Source organism: Cucumis melo, chromosome 5, assembly GCF_025177605.1.
Source record: "Cucumis melo cultivar AY chromosome 5, USDA_Cmelo_AY_1.0, whole genome shotgun sequence".
In the NCBI taxonomy this organism is placed as follows: domain Eukaryota; kingdom Viridiplantae; phylum Streptophyta; class Magnoliopsida; order Cucurbitales; family Cucurbitaceae; genus Cucumis; species Cucumis melo.
The window spans coordinates 10330275-10337096 of NC_066861.1; the positions used below are offsets into that span (position 1 = coordinate 10330275).

General features: G+C 33.3%; 1 long non-coding RNA gene across 1 annotated transcript; it reads right to left on the minus strand.

Moving 5' to 3' along the window:
* Nucleotides 1-356: 356 nt before the first annotated feature.
* LOC127149288 (uncharacterized) lies at nt 357-3748 on the minus strand. Its single transcript, XR_007820713.1, has 2 exons — nt 3346-3748; nt 357-551 (listed from the first exon to the last, which is right to left on the minus strand). It is a non-coding gene; the product is annotated as an uncharacterized LOC127149288 (long non-coding RNA).
* Between the last annotated feature and the right edge of the window lie 3074 nt (nt 3749-6822).

A 6822-nucleotide genomic window follows, 5' to 3' on the forward strand; every position in this document is an offset into this window, starting at 1 on the left:
ATCACTAATGTTATAATTTTTTTCATGCCTTTCAAACTTTCAAACTTTCAATATATTGACATCAATACTCTTACATTGACGTTTTACATGTGTTACTACTACCTATACCTCAACACCAGTATATTATTATTAATACCCTTATATTAACGCTTTAAATGTGTCACCTGTATCTATAACTCGACACCAATATATCGTCAAGAAATTTGATTTGACGATATTGTTTTTGTTTAATAAAGACTTATATGTTGACACTTGTTTGGCGTCGTTATTTTTCAATTCGTAACACATATTTTTCTATCATACATTTCTCATGTAAAAAAAATTAAATACTAAATTTCAACATTACCCACATATATTTAGAAAGATTTTTATATTGATAATAAAAAATGTAATTACATTGTTGGTAAAAGTTCTACAATAATCCAAAAGATAAATTAACTATAATATTACATGTATGTGTGACTTTATAATCTAATCAAACTGGCGAATAAATGAGCTTGATCGATGGTCCACGGATTCTTTAATTACTTACAAATTTGAAGAAAGTGAACCTAGTCAATATTCATTATGGAAAATGCATAAGTATAAGCATTAAGTACATGTCAAACAGAAATCACCTTCTTAATAAGGAGACAAATGAACTTTTCAAAATAAGACAAGGTTCTTAATAAAAGACCCATAAGGGACCCAGAGATAAATAAAAACACCGACTGCATAAGCATAGGATATAAGTGTTGCAAATGTAAGTTTTGATTCAATCTTTATAGACCCAGCAATGTTCTAGTTTGCATCAAGTTGAAACTTAAGCATAAACTTATCCCCCCAAAAAAAAATCATTACTAAACTTAAGTATAAACTTACCACCTCACTCCCTCCTTCCAATGTCATTATTAAACATAAACTTATCACATCCCCCTCACCCCTTCTAAAGTCATTGTTAAACTTAGCACTCCCACCTCCCCCCCCCCCCCCCTTCTTCCAATGTCATTATTAAACATAAACTTATCACATCCCCCTCACCCCTTCTAAAGTCATTGTTAAACTTAGCACTCCCACCTCCCCCCCCCCCCCCTCCCTCCCCCCCCCCCCCCCCCCTTCCGAGGTCATTGTTAAACTTAAACTTAAAATTACAACCCATCCCCCTCCCCAATTTCAAGGTCATTATTAAACCTAAACATAGACTTACCTCCTCCCCTTCCTCCTCCACAAACACCTACGCTACAAATAAAACTTTACAGAAAAGACAAAATCATGTCGTTTATAAGAGCATAAAACAAATTATCAAGTTCCTAAGTACATGTCAACATGATTCCTAAAATATATGTCTAAGCGGATCAAACAAAAATTTTGTCAATGACTACCATAACTGTAGGATAGTCAACCAACAAAGTATCAAGTTCCTAAGTACATGTCAACATGATTCCTAAAACATATGTATAAACAGATCAAATAAAATAGCTTTTTCAATAACTATGGTAAGTGTGAATTAAACTTAGAAGAAAAAGTAAAGCACTCAGCACTTTAATAAGATGGAACTTCCAACATAGCAAGTGCAAAATTTCAAAAGTTTTAAAACAATTGAAACATACTCGAAGTCAATCTCAAGGACATCAAAGGGACCTCCAAATTAAGCAAGAAAACAAGAATCAAAGCAAGAAGAAGCGAAAAAAGAATACAAACTCTCAAACATATAAAAAGTTAACGTAACTAAAATAGCATAGCATTGGTAAAGGAAAAACAACGATAAAAGCAATAGTTGAAAAAGAAAAAAAAATAACACAGGAACTAATTTCCTATTTTTGTATATTTCGATGTTGGTGCATTTTTGTAGCTAGAGTAGAAATAAGGCACAAACACATGAATCTAAGTCGAGAGTTAAATGGAAGTGGTTGGAGGGAGAAACCAAAGCACAATGGAAAGAGTTTGGTGATTATTATGAGGTTCTACAAGAATATTAAAATAATCTTGGTAGAATGTAGATAATGAACAAGTATAAAGGAAGACTTGAAACACAAGCCAAACTAGAACAAAATCCTAGCATTTTGTTTCAATTTGATTTTTATTTTTTTTTTTATTTTTTTTTTTTTGTGTTCAAGTCAAACTATTTTAATAGACCTTAAAATTAAATCCTCCCCAAAGCTCATAACATAGTAAAATGCATAACCCTCCTTCTACTCATCTAAACTTCAGTTTGACAAATAAAATAATATTAACTGCCAAGAATTAGGACAAGAAGTTCCATCGTTCCAGTTTTACACTAAGCAAGCATACATTAGAAAAAACAAATTGAGTTGGAATAATTAAGAATGCTAGTGATCCTTAAAGCTCCAAAATCTCCAATTTGTATGTAAAACAAGGATCCTTATTCAAATTTCCTAACGAAGTGGCCTATATGATTGAAAATTTCTTTGTTTGGAAAGCGAAAAAAGGTAGATCCCATTTGCTTTTTGTCAATTGGATAAAACCTCCTCTCCAAGTTTTTTACAGCTTATGGATTTCTAGTCTAAACATGAGGAATTAGGGTATCCTTACCAAATAGATTTGGAGATTTAGGGTGGAAAAGTATGCTTCATGTGGGAGCTATCTCTAAAAGCCATGAATACTTACGAAAAGCTTCAAAAAAGATTGCTGATATGGTTTTGTCTTTCAGTATTGTATGTTTATAATTTATAAATGTATCAATTTAGTTTGACAAATAAGCTAGTGAAATAATTGGTCAAAGTGGAAGTAGCAGTATGTGAAATTTAATCTCAAAGTACAGGCATAGAATACTATAAAAACTAGACCTTACAAGGAACTTTTGTTACATGTTATTTCTAACAAACAAGGACAAATGCAAGGACACTATATGTTAAATGATTTAAAATCATCTTATAAAGAAGGAAGTTTATAGCCAATAATGCATATGGATTTACATCCTTATAAGAAACAAGTTTGGTTTTCACTCATTTTTTAAAAATGATTATTTACTGAAAATCCAACTTCACAAGAAAGCAAACTTGTTCTTTGCACTTTCAAGCCATATTCCAAGCAGGAAGATTGAATTAGAAGCTAGTAGTATTTAAATATCTCTAATTAATTAAATAAACCTCTTGCTATGAAGATTTTGAGTCTTCACATTCTGGCGTCAAATATTCTACATTTGCCAGTTTCCCTAGCACTTGCCATGTTTATTCAACAAGTCATATATGTTCAATTACAAGCAACAATAAAGTAAACTAAATTCATTATTTCTTAATAGTTAAAGAAACCAAATCAACGATATATGTATCGTATTAGCTAAAGTCCACCATCTTTCTTAACAACTTGAAAACTAAAAGAAAACCATTCCAACAATTCACATACCGAATTGATTCAAATAATCAAACAATCGAACGAATTGACGATGATGCAAAATGGACATAGGAGGGAGGAGAAGCATCAGACGGTTTGGTCTCCTTCAAATGGCGACTGAAGCGTCTCCGAGAGAGAGGCCAACAACTTGAGGAACCTCGGCTGGAGCGATTCACCTTTGGCTGTGTAGTTGTGAAAATTCAAGGTTGTAAACCGTTTCACCTTCGGCTGGAGTGTTCGCAAGGGATAGGGAAAGTCGACTCAAAATTGTGAGGGAGAGTTTGCGAGAGGGGGACGGCGGAGGGAGACAACGATGCAAAATTGAGAGGTTTTGAGAGATAGAGACGGCGACGGTGATTTCCGAAGTTGCAAGGGTTTTTGAGAAAGACGACACCGCAAAAAAAATTATGAAGATTTTTTAGGGAATTTGCATAAGAGGAAAATTTGTGTCAAACAAATTATTTTTTTTTATTTGTGTAATTTTTAATGACACAAAAATCATATCGTTAATTAATGACGCATAATTTGTGTTAAGAAAAATTAAATAATGACACTTAAAATGTGTCATTAAAAATTCTATTTCTTTTTATTTTTAACGACATGTTTTATCCCACCCACCCCCTTTTTTATTGATCTCTTGTGTCCTTAAAAGTCATTTTTCTAGTAGTGAAAATTTTCAAAGAACATTTTCAATTTAGGTTTGGAAGGAAAAAGGAAAACATATTGGCCATTGCTTTTACGGGTGTTAAGGGGTGCTAACACCTTCCCCTTACAAATTTAACTCTCAAACTCAACTCTAGTTTTCGAAAAATATTTTTTTTATGATTTTATTTAAAAAGTGTTTACTATATTTTGGTGTCCAATCACATCGTAAAAAATATTGGTAGCGACTCCTATTTTGTTTTAAAACTAACCATTTTAAGGATATTGGCCACTCCATGTACATGAAACTGAATATATAAAAAACAAAAAAAACTATGAATACGTGATTTGTCAGTTATTATTCTTCGTCATCGCTTGATCCCCTTTAAACGGATAATTGTTCATTATCATCATTTATAATGTCGTCAACGATATGATGCACAATTGGTCTTTCCACCACTGTAGGATCAGCATCAACTCTGCATAGGGTGTCTTCCTCAACATCATCAGCGACACGATGACCTACAACAATTTTGGGGAACATTTAGTTGTTCAACATCATCCACTTTGGTACGTCCCATATACGTTTATTTTGGACGACCTGAACAACCTTTTATTTGGCATCTTTTTTTGGGTCGTTGATGTAAAATCTTGATGTGCTTAGATTGCGAGAATGACTAGTTCTTCACGAAAATAAAAATGGGATGTGTTGGTCATAGATTTGTACCCCAATTCCACGTATGTTCTATGATTTTTGTTCTTATTCATGTCAAACCATCTACGCTTCAATAAACACGGCGTCCCATCTGATATGCCACGAAAAGAACCTTATCTAATACACCGTAAAAATTATTGTTGACGCTTTCACTTGCGCTGCTTTCACCAACTACCATGACTCCATTATTTTGTGTTATGCATCAAAAATTACGATATATCGTGTGAAATCTTACCCCACTCACGATGCATCTAGTTTAGCATCGAACGTCAAGTGAAGGTCCCATCGCAAGTGAGAAGAAATCATGTGAAAGGTTGTCTGTCACAACCCCTCCCGGACTACCTGCTAGCTTAGACCGAAAGATGGCGTGAAGTCGATGGACAATGTTTTTCTTTACCTGTATCTGTCGACTCTGCTTAAAACTTTAATATGATGAACTTGCCAAACTCGTATATAAACTATTATACATGCACACAACGCAGCGAATCTTAGACTAATCATATACATGCATGAAATGTATCTCGAAAATAACTAATTTGACAAGTAAACCTAGAGACACCTTAATCAAAATATGACCAACAAAGGTTTATACAACCGCAGCTCCTAAAGCTTACACAAACTGTGGAGTATCTATATCATACAAAGATATATATATACATTATAATACAACAGACTCTATGCACCATTCTAACCACGTACTGGTAATCGATATCGAAACTTCAGCAGACTAAGGCAATTTATCAGACACCGAAAACTCGATCTCTACCTGGAAAGTGTGTAAAACATTTTGGAAGGATAAGCTATAAAGCTCAGTAAGTGACTCAGTTTAAAACTAGAAATTTAAAAGTAAGAGCACATGAAAGCTTACACTTATAAATCTGTTTATACAAGTCGTAAATATAGACGTATAATCGTAAGAATAGCTTTCTTAAATACTCAGTATATACGTCATTGAAATCTAGCAAGGCCTATCAAGTATATCAAAATATTTTAACTAACATGACAAATCTACGTTGTGTAGGGTACACCCAGTACAACAACGTTTACAAGCTCTACGATGTAGTGGGGTCCACCCAGCACTCACGACAATATCGTTGTTACGGAGTACACTCAATGTCAATAACGAAATCTAACCTGTGTGTACATGGTACCATATAGCCTCGGGCTCAACACCTCAGTCATGTAGTTAATAGAAACATTAGAAAAATCATATGAAAATATTAAAACATGCCTGCTATTCTTTTCTTTCGTAAAGCTTAAACTTACTTAGATTATTCATGAAAAACTGTAGTTCTTAAAACAAAACTTGGTAACTCATACTTTGTTTGAAACACAGTGGTTCAAATAATTTCCAGATATTCAATAATCACGTGCTAGCATAAACATTCAGTAAGAATTCTAGTCTCGAAACTCATACTTGAAAATAATCATGGACTTCAAATGATTTTCAATGCTTTGTAAATAAACGTGTAGATTAGTCAACCATAGTAAATATTTTTAAAGACTGGTTTTAGTCACTCACAGCCTTGGACTAGTTTCCCAATGTGTAAATCCGACCTATTTCCTCTTCGCCTGTCAAACAACCGAACCGAGTATTAGAAACCTAAATATTACGATCTTCAAATTTTATGTTTAACATGGCTCACTAAGGATAATGCTAAAGAAGTCCATCTTAAAAACAATAAACCATACCCAACACACTTCTCGGAATTTTCCACATTCACAACATGAAATTCAAATGATCGTAACTCTTCCAATACTTAACCAAAATGAGCTTTCTTTATATTAAAATCTTCATTTTGAGGTCCTCTAAAACTTATCTCAAGATATGTAAATCTGATTTCCTATGAATAAACTCAGATAACCCTCGAAACAGAATAACTTCAATAATCGCGTGCACACGACCCCTTTAACTTGTTCCTATAATTTAACTTATTTTTAGTCATTTTTCATGAAAGTTGTAGTAAATTAAATAATCTTTCCAACCATACTAAAAATAGATCCTAACTCCACTTGTACTCTCAACAAAACAAGAAAAATCAGAGACCTCCTGAAATCATGTGAAAACCAGCTGCCCTGTTTTCTTCATCAAAAATCACCCAATGAACATCAGAATTTTCTCAACCTTTCTT